This window comes from Peromyscus eremicus, unplaced genomic scaffold (assembly GCF_949786415.1).
Source record: "Peromyscus eremicus unplaced genomic scaffold, PerEre_H2_v1 PerEre#2#unplaced_106, whole genome shotgun sequence".
Classification (NCBI taxonomy): Eukaryota; Metazoa; Chordata; class Mammalia; order Rodentia; family Cricetidae; genus Peromyscus; species Peromyscus eremicus.
Genome location: NW_026734345.1, coordinates 514283 through 536396, shown reverse-complemented (window position 1 = coordinate 536396; position 22114 = coordinate 514283). Strand labels below are relative to the sequence as shown.

The window sequence follows — 22114 nt, the reverse complement described above, 5'->3', positions numbered from 1 at the left end:
CATCACACAATGGAGAGCAGGGATACTGGTTGGTTATATTGTCTCTGTGACTGATGTAGCATGGTCCATACTGCTCATGATCTATGAAATGTGGATGCCTTACACAAGAGAGTGAGGTTTTCTCATTTGCTCTTGGGAATAGAACACACAGTGTGTCCACATGAACTCTGATAGTCATGGGTCGTTTCAATTCTTTAACTTCACATCTAACCGTCCATCTTCTGATACATTCTGCTGAGATCATTTCTGAAGGTGTTGAAACAAATAACTCATTGACGCTGTCCTGGGACCAATCTGCCCAACATTGCTTTCTCCCATGGGCCTCAATACCCAGGGATATGAGCTGATGTCATAGGACCTAAGGCTGAGATGTCCTCAGATTGTTTTCCAACCCATGTTTTTGTACATCTGCTGTGGACCTCACCTGCAGAGCCCTAGGTCAGAGACTGCTTGACATTTCTCCAGGGTAGTGGAGCCACGTGGAGAGCAAGGCATCTCAGCCACATAAGTGATCTCTCCAGTAGGCAGCAGACATAAAAGCAGATGTGTATACATGGTTATCTATTTGATAAACCCTTCTGTATCCACAGACCACACTACCGGCTTAGAGATTTGGAAGCAGGACCTGATGCTCACTCTGCATTTCTTCTTCTGGCTTGTGAACATCCCCCTCCTCATGTCCAACCTCACTCTCCCCAAGTGCTTTTGGAGAATGAAGCAGAATGAAGACAAGCATGGAGCAGTGGTGTCAGGTTGTGTCTTTTACCTTCTTGCAGCGCAGAGCAGTGAAGTGCAGATGTACTTAAAAGGCTATTTCAGGTTTGCCCTGGATGTGATGTAAGTGTATTTGGATTTTTCATATAAATGTCATGATATATAATGCATGATAGGTGTGTGAATGGGCAGAGCAATGCTGTGATCTTCCATCCTTTTCTCCCAATCTGATGCAAAATACATTTTGATTTTCAATAGTCACTGTATTCATAGTAGCAACGTGTGAGATTTTTAAATTTATTCCAATTAGCCTCCATTTACATGGCTGAAAGCGAAGTTGAAAACAACATTCTTTACTTTGTTCTACCATAGGTAACCTTCCTTTTCACAGGTGCCATTGTGAGGTAGACAGTGGTGTCCTAAGACAAGAAACTCCAGACTACCACAATGAGTTCAGTAGTCACAAGGTGCATTCAAGTCTCTTTCCGAGTCTTCTAATGTCACATGTATGAGTGTGTGACTCCTAGTTCAGAGGCAGGGTCTCTAATATTTGTGCCACTCCTCAGTGGGGAGAGTATCCATGTAGCCATTTAGTTAAGCTTTCAGATACTCTGCATGTGATCACTCCACACCTCTGCAGCTGTGAGGAGAAGGATGTATGAGATCTGTCTACTGTCAGGTACTTGGGTGTGTCCTTTGTCCCCCCTCACTTGAACACATGCACAGTCATAGGCTTTTAGGGGTTGCAAAGGTCAAGTCTGTCTCTATCTTCAAAGTCAAAAAGGAATGTCTGCATTTCCAATGTTGTGTTTTCATCCAGAAAATGATAGGATATCACTTATAGTGGTGACTCCTTACTCCCCTTCTCACTTGTTAGAGCGACAGGTGCTGCCTGTTGTAGCTGTCAATGTTTGAGAACTGAGATGGAGACACTGGGTCATCTCTGCTACTGTAAATGATATGTGTGTCTGATGTTTTAAGTCTAAATGTTTTATTCTCTGATACTTACATTTACCTCTACTCTTCTTTTTCTTGTTTCTTTTTTTGTTAAGGATTTTTTTTTATTAATTTTACATACCAACCGTGTACTCCCTCTCTTCCCTCCTCTCACACCTCCAGCTTTCTCCCCTCCCCAAACCACTATTCATTCCCTCCTCCAATAAGGTGTCCTCCATGGGGAATCAGCAGAACATTCAGTAGAGGCAGGCCCAAGGCCCTCTCCCTGCATCAAGTCTGTAAAAGTTGTTCCATCATATATAGTGTGCTCCAAAAAGCCACCTCATGCACCAGGGATGGATCCTGATCCTAATGCCAGGGGGCCCATTAATCAGATCATTACACAATTGTCTGCCTTATGCAGAGAGCCTAGTCCAGTCTCATGGAGGCTCCACAGCTGTTGGGCAAAGTTCATGAGGTCCCACTAGTTTGGTTTGGTGTTCTCTATAGGTTTCTCTATCATGATCTTGATGCCCCTTGCTAATAGAATCTCTCTTCTCTCTCTTTGATTGAAGCCCTGGAGATTGGCCTGGTGCTTGGCTGTGGATCTCCACAAGTGCTTTCATTAGTTACTGGATGAATGCTCTATGATGACAGATAATAATATTCACTGATGTGATCACTAGGGTAAGCCAGTTCAGGCACCCTCTCCACCATTGCTAGTAGTCTAAGCTGGGGCACTCTTGTGGAATCCTGGGAACTTCCCTAGTACTCAGTTTCTAGCTATCCCCATGATGTCTCCCTTTATCATGGTATCTCTTTCATTGCTCTCCCACTCCTTCCAAATTCCAGTTCGACCATGCCGTCCTCCTATATTCTCTCAATTAAGTTTTAAAAGGAAACATTTTCACAATATTGAGTATCCATATATATATATATATATATATATATATATATATATATATATATATGTATGTATGTATGTATTTATGTATGTGTGTGTGTGTGTAAGATTTCCCCATCTACTAATGATATATTCAGTTTCTTCATTATTTTGAAGCTTTCATTATTGATGTTTTTCAAGTTTTTATTAAGTTTATTTTACCGTATTTCTGAGGCTATAGTGAACTCGGTTTCTTTAATTTCTTTCTCAGCAAATGTGTTCTTTGTATGTAGGGAAGCAACTGAGTTTTGTGGTAATTTTGTATTCTGTCATTGTGATGTAAATATGTTTCTGTGGAGTGTTTAGGATCTCAAATATGGAAGCCTGTTGTTGGTTTCTACTGTGTTCATTGATATGAAAAGAGGTTGAATTTTTGTCCCAAGTATTTTTGGCATCTAGCCAGATGACACTGTGATTCATTTCTTAAGCCGTTTATGCAATACGTTACATTCTTAGATTTCCTTATCCTGATCCATTGTTGCATCTCTGGAAAGAAGCCTACGATCATTGTGAATGATTTAATCTAAGGTGTTCTTTAATTGGTTTTAAAAGTACTATATTAAGAATCTACAAATAGCTGGTCATGGTGGAGCATGTCTGTAACCCTAGCACTCTGAAGGCAGACATAAGCAGTCTCTGGTGATTTCAAGACCAACCTTGTCTACATTGTGAATTACAGGATAGCCAGGGAGACATAACTGACCCTGTCTCAAAAAGATATAAGAGTGTTTTATTAAATGATCATATGTTTTGTTTTGTATAAATCTTTTTTGGACATCAGAACGACACTTCCTTCATATCTATATTTAGAAAATACTTCATCCATTTCTGTTGAATGGACTAATTTAATAGCTCAATAGCATTGGTGTTAGTTATTGGAAGATTTATTTCTATCTAGTAGTGACTACTACTACTCTGGTGGGTTTTAGTTGGAAAACTGCCAGCTCCCACCGTGACAAGTGAGCTGTAAGGTACCGGTAAGCCATGAACCACGTGGCAAGTTACAGATTAATAAAAATGGGTTAATTTAAGATATAAAAACAGATAATAAGAAGCCTGCCATACCCATACAGTTTGTAAACAGTATAGGTCTCTATACTGTATAGTGTTTACTTGGTGGGGTCTGAGCGGCTGTGGGACTGACGGATGACAGAGATTTGTCCTGACTGTGGACCAGGTAAAAAACTCCAGCTACAGATACCTTAAAAAAATGCAACAAGAATGTCATTCAAACAATTCTCAGAAATTTAAAGGAAAGTAATAGAAACAATGATATTTTAAAAACTCAGTATATCCCTGACACCAAAACCAGACAAGGAATCATCAAAACAGAATAGAGGAAAACGCAATCATAGGCAAAGATTACTGATGTACTTAAACCAAATATTCTCCAGAAAATACATGCAATCCAAATTCAAGTATGTATCAGAAAGATCCACTATGGACTAGGTAGCATTATTCCAGGGTTAGAAAGATGGTTTAACACCAAAACTCAGTGAATGTCACAGATAGCTTTAATAGACAAGGCAGGCATGACATGATCATCTCAACAGATGCAGAAAAGGCATCTGACAATCTACAGTATCCCTAAAACTTTAGGGATAGAAGGATAATGTCTCAATGGGATGAAGTCTGCACAGGACAAACCCATGTCAAGCATTATACCAAATGGAGGATATCTGAGAACCTTTCCTTAAAAACACCAAAGGAGGGAAGATGCTCATTCATGTATCACCAAAGTAAATCTTGTTCATATTCTGCTAAAACAATAAGCCCAGAAAAACACTGAATGAATCAAGAAAAGAAGTCAAACATTTTCACCAGTAGATAGTATGAACTTGTACATGAGGTGGTCAACACTCCCTGAGTGTGTCTTAGACCTAAAGTATACAATCAGGAATAGAGGAGAATACAAAATCAAGATACAAAATATCATTTTTGTGTACAAGGAATGATGATACTGAAAATAAGTCAAGAAAGCAATCACAGTTACAATAGCTTCCCACAATAAAACACCTGAGAAAAATGCAACCAAGGAACTCATGGGTCTTCATGGTGAAGATTTTGTAACTGTAAGGAAAGAAAGAGAAGACAATGGAAGATGAAACTATCTGACATATTGATGGGTTTGCACAATCAATGTGTACATTAATACTTGGTTGCATTACCAATATAATCTAAGATTCTATGCAATCTCCATCAAAATTCCATTGAAACATAACTAATAAACACAGGCAAAAACAAAGCAAAATTTCCCATAAAAATCAGACTCCAGATAGACCAAGCAAAGGTGAAGAAAGGAAACAATGCTGGAGTTATCACAATGTGTGTGTCCAAGTTATAACCTAGGGCAATAGTAACAGAGGACAACAGTGCTAACTCGGTATTATATAAATGTTTCAAGAAAGCAAAATGGAAAACTCATAATTCAATTCTATGAGTATAGTCACCTGGGCTTTGACAAAGGGTTCAGCAACAACCAGTGTAGAAGAATCAGTCTCCTCAACAAATATTGGTAGGAAAATGAACATTAAAGATTAGTATCACAAATGTATAAGAACATCAAGGAAATAATAGCCAAATTAAAAATGGGGTAAAGAATTAATCAGTGGGATCTCAGAAGATTAAACACAAATGTCTGAACAACACTTAAAGAAAACATTCTTAGCCATCACAGAAATGCAAATAAATACTCCTTTGAAAATTCTTCTTACATCAGTCAGAATGGCCAAGATCAATAAAACAAATGACAGCCTATGCTGGTGAGGATTCCAGGAGTGGGGAACACTTATTGATTGCTTGTGGGGGTAAAAACATGTGCAGCCACTATGGACACCAGTGTGACAATTCCTCATGAGGTTGTGAATCTATCTCCTTCAAGATCCAGCGATATTATTCTTGGGCACATACTCAAAGTATTCTGCATCTTGCTACACAGACACTTGTTCATCATTTTCTCTCTTGTTTTATTTATAATTATTGGAAATTGTAAGCATCCTAGAACCTCATCAACTGAGGAATGGATAATGAAATCATAGCACATTTGAACTATGAGGTTTTTTTTCAGTTGTAATAATTTTTTTTAAAAGGAATTCCGGAACAATGCCAGAGGCCCACCTATGGTGATATTTTATTTGTACTAAAATGTTATTTGTATGTTAATAAAAAAAGTTTTCCAGGGGTCAGAGGTATTAGCAAGCCATAGGAAAGCCAGGCGGTGTTGGTGCATGCCTTTAATCCCAGCACTTGGTAGGCAGAGCTAGGTAAGTCTCTGTGTGTTCAGGGATAGAGCCAGCATTGGATACACACGCCTTTAATCTCAATACCAACCATAGAAGACCTGGAGGTCTGTACAGACAGGCAGTGACGAGGCGGTCATGTGGTTGGGTTTACAACCAATGAGAGGGCAGAATAGAAAGTCTATATAAAGACTTTATCACAGGAAGTAGCTCTCTTTTGGAGAGGTAGGACCACCGCAGGAGGAAGGGTAAGGTTTTAGCTCTTAGCTCTGACCTCTTGGCTTTCTTCCTTGCATTGGTTCTGTGCTTCTTATTTAATAAGACTGTTGGTTACATCTACACCCACCATCAGACACTGTTCTGTGTTTAGGGATTCCTACTGGAGAGAGAGAGAGAGAGAGAGAGAGAGAGAGAGAGAGAGAGCAAGGAGCGTAGGATGCAGAGTGATCAAGGACATCACAAGAAAACTCACAGAAACATCTAACCTGAGATCATTGTGGCTCACGGAGACTGAACCAACAACAGGGAGCCTGCATGGTAGTGACAGTTTTGTAGCTTTGTCTTCTTGTGGGACTCCTAACAGTGCGAACAGGGCCTATCTCTGACACTTTAACTGGCATTGGAACCCTACTATTTATCCTGGGCTGCCTTAACAAGGGGATGTGCTTAGTCTTCCTGATACTTGGTATGGCATAATATGTTGATAACCATTGGAGGCCTGACCCTTTCTGAATAGGAAAGTAGGAGAAGTGGATGGTGGAGGGGAAGAAATGAGGTGGGGGAATGGCTTGGATGAGAGGATATAAAATAATAAAGAATTATTTTTAAACTGCTACTTGTAAGTTTCCTAAAGTATTTACATGTGTAAAGGAAGTCTGAATGGAATCACCAAATAAAGGGGGGAACAGTGCCCCAGCTAGACATTTTCTGCACCAAATATTTATCTAATGCCAGGAACAGGTTTCATATCTTGTTGAGTCATTAGCCAAATTGAATCCATCGAAACTACCAAACATCATTGGCTGTTCCCAAGGCTATGGGTTACTCTACACAAGTTTCTGTAAAGGCTTTATTGCATAAGACACCACTTATTATTTCAATGAACATGGAGAAGTCAAGCTAGTGCTCTCTAAAGCCTTCACCACCACTGACTTGCATTCATGGTCCTGGCAGGTATTCTGCATTCTACCAGAGGAGAATTGTAACCACCAATCCAGCTACAGACTTTGTGATCTACAGTGATGACCTGCCTGTATGATACATAAGTACAATAATGGCATAAATACTAGGGGTTTAACCAACCAATGTCTGACTGGATTTAAAGTCCACTCCATGAAATGGAACTCGACCTGACATGGATAAAGATTCCCTGAACTTCAGAGTATACATGTCAAAGACATAGGGGGAAATTTAGTAATATTATTCTGTTTAAGGAACACAGTAATAAATTGAATTCTAATGATATTCTGCTATACCATTGATCAGTGCATCACTCAATTCTCATCAGAGAAGATGCTTCTTGTAGTAGATGGGAACTAACCCAGAAATCCACAAATGAACAGTGTACAAAGAATGAGGAACTTTGGAGCACATTGTCTTCAGTGAGTTGTCTCATCAATTCCTTCAACTCTAAGCTCAGAGATCTAAGTGGAAGAGGAGACAGACAAAATGATGAGTCAAAGGTGGTAAATAACTGCAAGGAAGTAGTGTCTTCCATACACTGTTACATATATAAGCTCACCCAGACTGTATGAGCATGCCGAAGGCCTGTTGAGTTTCAAATGGTACAGGTTCATATGGTGTCTCATAATTGTGAGGAGCAAGTGTACACCAATTCTCACTCCTAAAAAGGAAGCTATTTGAAATTGATACTTGCTTTGAAAAGGAAAATCTGTTTTCTCTAGTGGAGTCTCACTGAGCATATTATTAGACACATTTTAGGACCAGTCCCATGCACAGAAGTAGTTGGATAACATAAAATGGAGAGAATGGTATTTTTTAGACTTTTTTGTCTTAATTTGCTTCCCTTTGTCTTCTTTGTGTATTTGTTTATTTTTCAATTTTTATATTTATTATTATATTTTATTTATTTATTTCTTGATTTTACATTCCACCCAAAGGTTCCCCTCCTTACCCTCTTCCTAGGTCCTCCTCCTTTATTCTCCAACCTCACCACATCCAATGTTCCTTCACTGTTATTCTTTAGATACAGGCAAGAATCCCATGGATATCAGTGAGTCCTGGAATATCAAGCTGCAGTGAGAACAGGCAACCATTCTTCCACCAAGGTTGGATCAGGCAGTCCAGCAGGAGAAATGAGTCCCAAAAGCAGGCAACAGAGTCAGAGACATCCCCCTGCTCTCACTGCTAGGAGTCCTACTTGAAGACCAATTTACATAATTGTAACATATAGGCATGGAGTCTTGGTCAGTCCTATGTAGGTTCCCTGGTTGTCCTTTCAGTCTCTGTGAGCCCTTCTGAGCCCAGGTTAGTTTATTCTGTGGGTTTCCATGTGGTGACCTTGACACCACTAGGTCCTACAATCCTTGCTTTCCCTCTTCTGCAGTATATTTCCCATGCTCTGCTCAATGTTTGGCTGTTACAATTTGTTCCACCTACAAGATATGTTGTGGTAAATGTGGTGCAGAAATTGTGGGAGTGACCAACAGATAAATGGAACTGCTGGAGGCCCATACCATGAGAGGAAATAACCCTTGAGGACCAGGACTCAGAATCAGGATATCCAAGAGACCTAGGATAGAACCAAACAAGAATGGAAAAAAAAGTCAATGGAGTGATTCCAAATGATATCCCTTTATAGTCATAAACTGATGTCTAGACCAATTGTCATAAGAGACACTTCACAATCAGCTTGTGGAAAGAGATGTCTATTTGGTTTTTGATGTTTATTTTAATTTTCCTTTTTTTCCTTTTTTTTCTTTTCATAGCTGAGAACCAAACACAGGACCTTGCACTTTCTAGGCAAGTGCTCTACCACTAAGCTAAATCCTTAAACCCCCTTGTGGTATTCTCTTTGCACTTTTCTCCTCTTTTTGGTTTTTTTTTTTTTAATGAAAAATAGAGGACAAAACAATATAAAGGGAGGTAGGTAGGTAGTTGAGGAGGACCCAAAAGAAATTGGGAGAAGAGAAAAACATTATCAAAAAACACTCTAGGAACAAATTCAATTTAATAGGCAATCCCCACATAGATAGAGTGGAGAAGAGACAGCCTACTCAAGAAATGCTAGTGGAAAACCTGCCAACCAGGGGTTGAAAAGAAGTATCTCCCAACCATTGTCCTGTTCCAAAATCAAGTCCAAATGTATCAAACACTTTAGTGTAACTCCATAAAGCATGAATCTGATAAAGAAAACATGGAACAAACATTTAAATATATAGAATAACTCAGGAAATAAGACCACATTTTAACAAGTGTGATTGCATAAAACTAAATTTGTTTGCATTCAAATATGTTATGAGGATGTTAAGAGGCAGCCCACACACAGAGGGAAAAATATCTACTGGCTGCACTAGACTGAAGAATATCTAGAATATAGAAAGTAGCAATAGACTGGGGCTGTAGACACGAGTCATTAGGTAAGAGCACTTGCTGATCTGTCAAAGGATCTGAGTTCAGTTTCAACCACCCATGTTGGCAGGCACCTCAAAACCACTTCAAATTCCAGCTCTGCAGGATCCAGCTTCCTCTTCTGGCCCCCAAGAAAACTGCATTCTCAAGCTTCCTACAGATACACACACATATCATTTATCAAATGTGAATCCATTACTCAAATTGCCAAGATCAAATTCTCTGTCAAAGTGGACAAGAACACATTTCTCATTTTTGTGACATCCACTCTCATCAACCATTTAAGTTTTTTTTTAAGCTCTCAAGCATCTCCTGTTTTGCCAACTTGACAACACAGGGGAATTTGTCAATCTATATATGAAAATGACATCGAATGCATGATAATCCTTGTATTAACTACAAAGCATTCATCTATAGTGCCTTATCCATACTAAAACCTGTGTCTTTATTTTCAGAATACCACCAGCAAATCAACAGTTTGCTCTGCCTCTGGCTTTTGCTGTGGACGAAATCAACAGGAATCTATATCTTCTACCAAATGTGTCTCTCATATTTTACTTCTTCACAGACCTTTTTCATGATAAACATGCATTTCAAAAGTTCATATACATTACTATGAAAAGGCATAGACCTCTTCTTAACTACATCTGTAAACATAAGACCAAATGTCGTGTAATGATTACAGGACCAATGTTAACCCCATCCATGAGCCTGGCACAATTATTTGAGCTCTACAGATATCCACAGGTGAGGTTGTTTGGGTGTAAATTATGGAATCTTTCTCATTTTTTGGCTAAGCCTGATGCTGAGGAGAGCATAAGGGGGAGATTGGCTTCACATTAATGTAAATCTGGTTCAAGTGTAATTAATCAGCCACTCAATAGGTCATTCCCAATTCATCATTTGATATGTAGATGAGAAGAAGAATTAGCAGTCAAGGTGATTTTCCTTGAACAAATTGTATAAAGTTGATTTTCTGCAGGTTTCTAAAAGTGTAGTATAACTGTAATAATAGGGAAAATTGCCCTTCCTGTCATTTCAAACTGGTGCTTCACACACTTCAGGGCTCCCATTGAGATTTCTGACAGTCTTCTACCTCATGCTGCTCCCTGTGTTTTATGTCCTTCAGCTCACCTATGGACCTTTCCATCCTATCCTGAGTGATCATGAACTATTTCCCAGTCTGTATCAGATGGCCCCCAAGGACACAGCTCTGGCCCTGGCCATGGTCTCTTTGATGATTCGTATCAACTGGAACTGGGTTGGGCTGGCCATCTCAGATGATGACCAGGGTCTCCAATTTCTCTCAGATCTGAGAGGAGAAACTGAAGTCCAAAGAGTCTGCTTAGCCTTTGCGATCGTGATCCCAGTCAACATGGACTTATACATTTCAAGAGCTGAAGTGTATAACAAGCAAATTGAGACATCATCTACAAATGTTGTTATCATTTATGGTGACACAGACAGTACTCTAGCTGTGTGCTTCAGAATGTGGGTATCACAGGGTATACAGAGAATATGGGTCACCACCTCACAGTGGGATGTCACTACAAGTAAGGGAGACTTCACAGTTGACTCATTCCATGGGGCTCTTTCTTTTGCACATCACCATGCTGAGATTTCTGGTTTTAAAAATTTTGTTCAGACATTGAACTCTTCCAAATACACAGACCTATTCCTGGCACGACTGGGGTGGATGTACTTTAGCTGTGAAGCCTCCACATCTAACTGTAAGACACTGGAGAACTGCTCATTCAATGCCTCACTGGAATGGTTAAAGCTACAGAGTTTTGACCTGGCCTTTAGTGATGATGCTTATGATATATACAATGCTGTGTATGCTATGGCCCATGCTCTCCATGAAATGCTTCTTCAACAAGTAGAAAACCAGGCAATCAAGACTCAGAGAAGTGGATTCTGACTGCTCACAGGTACTGTATCTTTCAATGGATGGTACTTGGTGCCATCAATTTTATAATCTTTAAAGAGTGTCTCACATGCTGAAACCAATATTTGTCATGTATGTGTTGTTCACTATAAGGGATGGTGTGCATAAGTGTACACACCTGATTCTGACACCACTGTAGGCTCTGGGGAACTTATCCGTCATGATTCAAGATATACTGCTGATTCAGTTCAGTAGTTACTTGTGTACCTGTGTGTGTGAGTATATTTGCAACTGATTTTCTGTATGTTTTTGTGTTTGTTTCTGTGTACGTGATTGTGTCTTTGTGGGTGTCTAAATGCATTTCTGTGACTTTGTATGCATGTGTATAGATGTGCTACTTTGCATGTGTGAATATCTCTCTCCTGTGTATTTTCATGACTGTGCATATTTTTATTGTGTGTGTCTCTTTGTGAATGTTTCTTATCAGTGTGTGTCTCTCTGTGTGTATTTTTTGTCTTTATGTGCCTATGTGTTTCTGTGTCTGTGTCTGTATTTGATTGCTTAGGTCTGTCTGTATGTGTGTGTTAGTGTGTATGTGTATTAATGAGTGTGGCTGTATTATTTGTGTGCCTCTGCATGGGTGTCTGTGTGGAAGTGTTTGTTGGTTTGTTTGTTTGTGTGTGTGTGTGTGTGTGTGTGTGTGTGTGTGTGTGTGTGTGTATGTGTGTGTTTATGGTGCATATTTATGTTTGATGTTTGTGTGTTTGTCTTTGTTTGTGTTTGATGGTTTCCCCTGAGAGAACTAAAATTCTAGGGACATAATTATTTTATTTATTCACATGCTTTCATTGAGTTTCTCCCTTGGGCACCTTCAATGAATTTGCCTTAGGATAAAATAAAATCATTTTCAGACTTAAAGGAATATAGAATAAAGAATATTGCCTATCTTCCAGCTTCACCTATTTCTGAAGAAGATGCACTTTGTTAATCCTGTTGGAGATGTAATAAATATGAATCAGAAAGAAAAACTGCAAGCAGACTATGGCATTTACCACATTTGTAATTTCCCCCATGGTGTTGGACTTAAGGTGAAAATAGGCGAGTTTAAGCCATATTTTCCACATGGTCAACAGCTCCATGTATATGAAGATATGATAGAGTGGGCCACAGGAAGTAGACAGGTAGGTCTGACCAAAATGTATTGATGTACACTTCAGAGTTGTAGCCACTGTCAAGTGAGGCCGTTTGGGTTTCTCTGTGACTTAGTGAAATTAGAAGGATGGTCATGTAAAGACTCAATTTTAAACTTCTAGATAATGTTTCTTCCCTTCAGATTTTAAAAATATGATTTTTTGGTAAGTTTTTGAAAATCTAAGACCAACATATGATGTATTTTTATCATATCAAAAACACTCTGATTTATAAACAAATATAAAACTAGATATGACCAACATTTGATGTTATTCCCAGTAAATTTATCAATATTTTCTTGGTTCCATTGATTACTGCCCATTTATTTTCTTCTCTTCTGTTGAATCTCTAATCCACATGCTGGAAAGACTGAAGCTATTTGTAAGGAAAGATTTGGAACTAGGAACAGATATGGAAGTCATTAATTTATAGTCTATAAATTTATTCAAGTATGTTGACTAGGAGGTCCTAAACTGCCTACTTGTCTAACAATACGTTCATATTTCATGGGCCACCTTAGATATTTTATTAATTAAAGTTTGTTTTTTAGAATTTTTATGTATATGGATGTTTTGCCTGTATATATCTCTTGCATATGAGTATTAGGTATGTCAGTATGCCCAGAGAGGGATTATGACACACAGGAACTGAAGACCATTTTGAGCCTGTGTGTAGGAGTTGGGAGATTGAGCAGCAAGTGTGGTAGGTTGCTAAGCCACCTCTCCAGCCCTCAGTCATAATTTCTAAATGAATCCTTTATTAGAAGAGCATTGCTTTGCACCTTAATTCTTGCATAACTATTCAAAAAAACAAACAAATGAAAAAATAAACAGAAAGATTTGTACTGTTTTTTTTCTTTGGTTGGGCAGGCACTCATAATTTGGCTTTGAGATAATTTGAAAATAAAATATCCCATTATGTGTCCCCAGATATATCATAGTTACTGATTCTGATTTGTCTAGTTTTATAGTATCTGAACTACATTGCCTAGTACAATATTGTTTGTTGCATTTGAAAGGGTTTTACTTCCAGAAAGTGTGCAAAATTAATCTGAAGTGATATCTCAAGTTGCTATGATAGAGTTGAATCAAGATTTAATATTCTATTTTCACAGTGATGAGAAAATTATGGTCAGAGAACAGAGCAAATGGGTTCAACTTTTAGCTACTAGCCTGTACCACTAGATCAGATGTGAGCAATGAAATCACAAGTCTGCTTCTACCAGGCCTAACTTGAATGAACATTACAAAACATCAACCAGAAGGATAGGGAGGACTAAAAACAAACCCATATGTGCCATATTCTAGATATGCAAATTGTAAGCAGAAATGAAACTTGCAAACAATGAGGAAGCAGGACTCCAAATGATACAATCATAGGCTTACATGACAGTGAACTCAATGACATACTAAACAAAGACTTCAAAGAATAATTATAAGAATGTTCCAGAAATCAAAGAGCATACAAATTACGTCTAAGGAAAATCCAATTAGATCACAAACACTTGCAAATAATAAAGAATTTTGTGAAGATGTGACAAAAATTCAATAAAGGTACAATAGCAATGAAGAATTCATACTTACATTCTGAAAATGAAAGACACAACAATTCACACAGCAAACTGTATCAAATATGTTACTAAGAGAATAGCTCAAGTAGAAGACAGGCTATTGAGACTTGAAAGAAGACAGATGAATTATAATTCAGACTATGACAAAGATAAAACAATAAGGAAGGATGAAGAAAACACAAGAGATATAGGGGATATCAATAAAAGACCAAATTAAGAAAGTACAGGCACAAGAGGAGGACAACATGTGAAAGGACCAAAGGTGTTTCTAATAAAATGACAGCCAATATTTTACCAAATGCTGGAGAAATATGGCCATCCAGATACAGGAGGCAGTCAGAGTGCCCAACAGACAGGTTCAGAAAAGGACCTGCCTTTTTAGAATATTCCTTAAAATCTCCATTATGCAGAATACAGAGGAATTTTAGGTTAAAGGACAGAAGGTCAAAATCATTGAAAGTCCTCATCATAATCACAGTATCTTTAATCATAGACACTTTAAAATGAGGGAGTATCAATTATGTGTTTCATACAGAGACAAAATTTACAACTTCAATTACTATACCCAACAAAGCTATCCTTCATAATTTCAGGAAGATAGAAAAACTTGTAATGGTGAACACAACTTGCAGGAATATTTAGCTACTGGAACATCATTAAGGAAGACACTCCCACAGTGTCTTTACACATTACACACTCCTTTAAAATGAATATTAAGTTAATCAGTAGATGTCACAGGAATGTGTAGACTACACTAGATCACTAGACAGAAGAGCATAGGTTTGAAATTCATCAAAACTTAAAAAAAAACACAAATTGACAATAATCACAAATAACTCATTAATAACTGAATTTGAAGAATCCCACTCTCTAACCAAAGGACACAGACAAGGAAATTTAAAAAACAAACAAACAAACAATATTGTCTTGCTAGTGCACTCATAAAAAAGAATAGAGTCTCTGCAGTACAGGAAAAAGACCATTCCAGGTGCAGTGAAATACAAAGAAGAAAATTGTAGTCCAATCAATGAACATGGGTGGAGAAATTCTCAAGTAAATACTAGGAAACAGGTCTCAACAGCACATCAGAAAGATCAATCCCTACACACAAGGTGACTATATTACAGGGATGTAAGGCTGGTTCAACATATGCAGATCAATCATTTATAATATGTCACATAAATATATGCTAGGACAGAAATTATATGCTCTTTGAAAAAGAGGCAGAAAAGGTCTTAAACGATGTCCAGCATCCCTTCAGAGAAAGCAAACAAAGAAACATAAAAAAAAACACATTTGAAAAATAGAAAGGACATTTTTTTGACAAAATATGTTTTTTATAAAAAAGAACATAGAAAACATTGTACTGTATGGAGAGAAACTTAAAGCATTTCCACTAAATTCAGAAATGGAATCAAGTGTGGTGGTGGTTCTCAGAATTAATGAAAAACTAAAAATTTGGTCAACAATATGACCAAAGACCAATTAGACAGAGACAACTTCTGAATTAAGTCTCTCTTTTTTTGTTGTAGCTATGCTTTGTGTCAAGTTGACAAAACTAAGCTACACAGTGGGAGGGTGGGTTGTTCAGTTCAGTCATTCCAGTGGTGATACAACATATACTCCTAGATCTTCCTGAACTTTTAGTAGTTCAGAAGCACCTCAACACTTCATCAATTTATTCTCACTTATTCATGTGTGGACTTGTACAATGTACTGAAAGAAATGTGTTCACTCAGGTCATGTATAGAAAGAAAACTTGTTAACTACTCAACATGATGAGATGCTATAACTATTGAAGGAGTAGTCAAACTCCTGCCCAGCATCTGTCTGCTTTTCCTCAGATGCCCTCTGCTGTGTGCAGTGGTGATTGTCCCCCTGGATTCATTAAAATCCATCAAGAAGGAATGGCAGCCTGCTGTTTTGATTGCACCCTCTGCCCAGCAAATGAGATTTCCAATGAGACAGGTAAGTGTTTACTGCAGGGAGATTGACTGTCTTCTGCTATCCACACTGCACTTTCGAAGGGGCCTTGAAGGGTGCTGCACTGCTGTGTGATATTCACAAGAGAAGACTGCTCGGACATAGGTTTAGGCCAAATAATGTCTTCATTAGCTGGATGTCATCTACAGTTGATGTTTAGGACTCCAGTGTAGCACTGAGCCTTTCTCAGGGTGAGATTTGAAGCAAAAGAACCATGTTCTGGGTTGACATACTTCAGTTACCAAGAACAGTGAGCCAAAAGCAGATCTACAGAAGCTAAAATACAAGATTAGTACATTTTGAGACTTTCCCAGAACTATAAGGCGTATGATGGATTAGGCCTTTGCTTCAGATTGGCAGGTGGTGCTGCTAGGTGGTGAGTTTTATAGTCTGAGTGGTACTTCTATCATGGAGTCAGTTGATCTAGGGAGGGTCTGGGGACCTACTAAGTTCTGTGGCCCTTTTGCAGCACAAATAAAATCTATTCCTTTCTTAATTTTGTTTTTACAACTATGTGATCAATAATCGTGTCCTCATAAAGAAAAACCTGTGCCTCCACATACATCTTTGACTCATTGTAAAATCATTGTTGTTAGTATTTTATAAAAGAAGTGTTTTGAAAAATCAAACAGCCCTGTGATGTAATTCTACACTATATCTTTCCCAATGATTATATCCCTGTAAAGGTACATGTAGACTAGATTTTTAGTCATGAGTCTTTATAAATATTTGGTTATTCATTTATCCTCCTTGAATGTATGTATGTGTTTCTGTGTGAGTTGATGTGCAGGAGATTGTGGAGGCTAAAACAGTACATACAAGCCCCTGGACCTTGAGTTACAGACAGGTAAAAGCTTCCACATGGATGCTGAGTCCAAACCCTTGTTCTCTGCAAGCTGTAAGCACTCTAACTGTTGAGTCATCTCCCGACACTGAAGTCATGAATTCTACACAACTTGTTCTTGCCACTTCCCACAACATTGCTGACAAAGAGAGATATTGTGTCACTGCACATTGGGATGGTAAATAAGTATTGTGTGGTGGTGGGCATGCTCTTTATACAGCATTAGATGAATGGCTAGTATTTTGTGTTGTCATTTAGCTGACAGGAGATTGGGGAAGACAGCATGATGATGTGAATTCAGGGTGGTACCATAAGGCTGCAAAAAGGAAACTCTGGGATGATGCAAGTGCTGTTACTTCCATGTGAGGGAGGTTTTAAGAGAGTTCTGAGACTGATGCCATTGTAGGTTGTGGTGACTAAAGATTAGTACTTGTGGGCAAAATTACTAGATAAAGCTATAGTGAGACAGCTCTATGCCATGCATTTTCTAGTGCTCCTGTTTACAAGGTCAATATGATTTTATATCAAAAAAGAGGGGAAAAGTGTGGACACTTGATGTTGAGAAAGACAGGTGTCCTACTAAAGATTTTTGTACACAGCAGTAATGAATAATGTCACAATATAATAAACAAAATAGCTTTGTAGTGAAGAGAAACAGCCACAGTTATTCCAATTATAGTGTGGCATACATAATCCATATAAGTCAACTGGTTATTAATTTGGAGATGGCCAAATTCAAAGGTGAGGCCAGAATTGTTTTTGACTTTTATTGCCAGTCATTGTCTATAATGCAAAGAACAATTAAAAAAGACCTTTATGGCGTTGGAGAGGTCTTTCAGCGGTTAAGAGCATGGGCTGCTCTTCCAGAGGTCCTGAGTTCAATTCCGAGAACTACATGGTGGCACACATCTATGTGTAATGAGAATTGGTGCCCTCTTCTAGTGTGTAGGCATACATGCAGGCAGAGCACTGTATACATAATAAATAACTAAATCTTTAAAAAAAGTATTTAGGATCAGTGAGAAGAGTTAGCATGTAAATCTCTTGCCACAATTCTGATGACCTGAATTCATCTTAGGAAGCCCATTGAAATGAGATGGAGCCAACTCCTACACGATGCCCTCTTGACACTTTGTACTGTATACACACACACACACACACAAAAAAAAAAAACACTCACACATATTTGTAAAAAATAAACAGAATGTAATAAAATTGATTTAAGGTAATAACTATAAAGGGCATTTATAATAATAAATACCAACAAAAATAAACAAAAACTTTATGTTTATATATATATTTGTGCTGTGGGATGGTCTGTATGTCAAATGTGTTGCTGATTGGTCAGTAAATAAATCACTGATTGGCCATTGGCTAGGCAGGAAGTATAGGCGGGACAAGGAAAAGAATTCTGGGAAGTGGAATGCTGAGTCAGAGAGACACTGCCAGCCGCCACCATGACAAGCCGCATGTGAAGATCCCGGTAAGCCACGAGCCATGTGGCAAGGTATAGATTAATGGAAATGGATTAATTTAAGATATAAGAACAGTTAGCAAGAAGCCCGCCACGGCCATACAGTTTGTAACCAATGTAAGTCTCTGTGTTTACTTGGTTGGGTCTGAGTGGCTGTGGGACTGGCGGGTGAGAGAGATTTGCCCTGACTGTGGGCCAGGCAGGAAAACTACATCTACATATTTGAATTAGGCATATGTAGACAGTAGTAAGTCCATACAGGGCCAGGTCCATGTGATGGCCACTGGAGGCATCTGATGCCTTTTGTACCAGAGTTACAGGTAGTAATATGACACTTCACATGTTCTGGGAACTGGACTTAGGCCCCCTGTAAGAGCAGATCATGTTCTTAACACATAGCCATCTTTCCAGCCCCTTAAAGAACAACAAACAAAAAATGTAACCATAGCTGACCATAAATGCTAGGTTGGTTTTGTTCATGGAATGACTTAAAATCCTGGAAGCACTTTATTGTTCTCCATTATTATCCACAGTTTAGCCCAATTACAATCATATTTCCCTTGCTTGCTGTGGTGGAAATTACAACTTATGAATGGCGTATTATTGTTCAATTCAAATATTCTGTGTTACCACTCTCACTTGGGAGTTCTCATGTTGTCTTGTTCATGCTGTTTTACCAATAACTACTTCACCATTGAGTACATTAGTAGAACCTCGGTCGGTTGGAATCCACAGAAGTTTCCTAGTGATATCTGTGCTTGCTTTCCCAGTAGGGCTGCATAAGAAGATGATTGGACCTCAGGCCTGGGTACTAGGTGTTTGGTAGCGTCTACATTTAGTTGTATCTAGTAAGGGGGATGTCTTTTGCCTCCCTCCTTGGCATTGATATAAAAAGCCCTTTGGAATAAAGTTCTGAGCTGGTGGATTAAGATCTAGACCTCTCTGAGGCTATCCTGTGTTCTCTCTCTCTCTCTCTCTCTCTCTCTCTCTCTCTCTCTCTCTCTCTCTCTCTCTCTCTCTCTCTGTCTGTCTCTGTCTCTCCCTCTATATTTCTATCTAAATCTCTTATCCCTCACTCCTCAAGAATACCCAGGGGGAAAATGTTGTGGCAAGTCCCCACACAGGTCTCATATAGAAGGAAATTAGGGAAGGAAGTAAGTGCTCTGTGCTCACAAAGGTGATTATATAAGATACAAGACTTATGGGTGCTATGTGTGTATAGAGTTTTCTACCTTAACAGCAGGGTTATTTCATATTATACATTGCTGCGTATCCCTATTTCCTGATGAGGATACAACTAAGGGCATTATATTTCATTAATTTTTCTTGAGAATTTCATACATCATTATAAAACCTCCCTTTGTCCCCATTCTCTTTTTAACATATCACATGCAAGAAAATCTCTCAAACTCATGAGCTCTTTTTCATTTATTGTTTTCAAACACTCTTTTTTATTTACTGCTTTCTCATACACATGCACTTGCACACACACACACACTAGATTTTATTTGTTGTTGCTCGGCTACTCATGTGTTTGGTGATGATCATATGGCAATAAAAAAAGGTATAAGAAGTTTGTTCCTGGATAAGACCAAGTCTCCATCTCTCATGAGGGCATCACTTCTAATTCAGACAGAAAAATTCATGTTATAGTGATCTGCGTTTGTCCTTGTAGAAGATAGGCATTATGAAATGGAAGCATTGCTCTTCAGAAAAGTATCAATTACATCTTTATCAATGAAGTATGTGGATGTTGTAAAGTTCCCAAAATACACTGGCATGACCTGTCCATAAGAAATACTGAAGTTGCACTAACAATATTTTTGCTTTCTGCATCAGATATGGATCAGTGTACGAAGTGTCCAGAGGACCAGTATGCCAATGCAGAGCAGAACCACTGCCTGTACAAAGATGTGACCTTTCTGGCCTTTGATGACTCCTTGGGGGTGACTCTGTCCAGTATGGTCTTGTGTTTGTCTGCATTCACCATTCTGGTTCTTGGGATCTTTGTGAAGCACCAAGACACTCCCATTGTGAAGGCCAATAACCTCACTCTCAGCTACATCCTGCTCATCTCCCTCATCTTCTGTTTCCTCTGTTCCTTGCTCTTCATTGGCCATCCCAACTCAGTCACTTGCATCCTGCAGCAAATAACATATGGAATTTTATTCACTGTGGCTGTTTCCACTGTGTTGGCCAAGACAATTACTGTGGTTTTGGCTTTCAAAGTCACTACTCCTGGAAGAAGGATGAAGTGGCTCCTGGTATCAGGGGTACCTAACTACATCATTCCCATCTGCACCACCATCTAAATTATTCTCTGTGCAATCTGGCTGGGAATATCTCCTCCCTCTGTTGACATTGATGCACACTCTGAGCATGGCCACATCATCATTGTGTGCAACAAGGGCTCAGTAACTGCTTTCTACTCTGTCTTAGGATACCTGGGCTCTCTGGCCCTGGGGAGCTTCACTGTGGCTTTCTTGGCCAGGAATCTCCATGACACATTCAATGAAGCCAAATTCTTGACATTCAGCATGCTTTTGTTCTGCAGTGTCTGGGTCACTTTTCTCCCTGTCTACCACAGTACCAAGGGCAAGGTCATGGTGGCTGTGGAGGTCTTTTCTATCTTAGCCTCCAGTACAGGCTTGTTGGGATGTGTCTTTGTCCGCAAGTGCTACATCATTTTGTTAAGACCAGAGAGAAATTCTCTTCAAAAGTTAAGGGAGAGATCATCTTCCAGAACTCACATTTCATAAATTTTTAAATGACATATGTAATGTTGGTACTGAACAACCTATTAGGATACGATGAAAGATTATTCGTTAGCTAGTGACTCTCACTGTTTCTTTTAATGATGCTGTTTATCAGTATACTACTCTATACTACTTTTATCTACATGGTCTCCCACAATCTTCCACTTAGCCACCTATTTTTACAAGACATGGCTGTTCGACATTAGTGCAGAGTAGTAATGTTCTATTTGTCTCATATATACTGTAAGATTTATAATAAAATCTGAGGCTTCTTTTTGATATTTTAGTGAATGTAAGACTTTGATATCACATGAATATTGAAATAATCTGAAGGAAGTTTGTGAACTCATGTTTGCAGATGAATGCAAAACAATGCTAGCCCTTATAGGGGGAAGACTAGAGAATCCTGATGCATCCTGGGAGTTAGAGGAGTAGAATTTAGGAAATCAGAATGTTTTGATAAACACACTATTGCAGAATATTGCAGAAGCTGGAGATATGTCTCAGCAGACAAAATCATGTGCTGCTCTTGCAAAGTGGCTGAGTTCAATACACAGCCCTCATAAAATGTAGTTCATACCACTTGTAATGGTAGCTCCAAGGGATCAATGCCCTCTTAGGGCCTCCAAGGACTCTTATATACACACATGCACATTACAATACACTCATCTCACACACACAAACACACACCCTTTCACACACATCTGAATCCAACACCTTTCTGTCTCTCACTAGAAAGCAAAGAGGTTTCTATGGGATAATAATAATATAAAATACATTACAGAAATTATACTAGGATAAAACAAAAAAAAACACATTAGGTTTAACAAAAGGAACAAAGAGAAAGAAAGAAAGGAGCCCAAGAAAAGTCAGATGAAGCAGAGACCCACTTGCTTGCACATTCTCAATCCCATCAAAACTTAAAGTGATAGCCATTGTATATACTCAAAGAAACTAATAGGGTAAAGTAAGAGAAGAAAAAAAT

At 38.6% G+C, this 22114-nt stretch overlaps 1 pseudogene; it reads left to right on the top strand.

The window, feature by feature from the left end:
- Window positions 1–594: 594 nt before the first annotated feature.
- On the top strand, window positions 595–21132 carry LOC131901525 (vomeronasal type-2 receptor 116-like; annotated as a pseudogene).
- The last annotated feature ends 982 nt before the right edge of the window (window positions 21133–22114 follow it).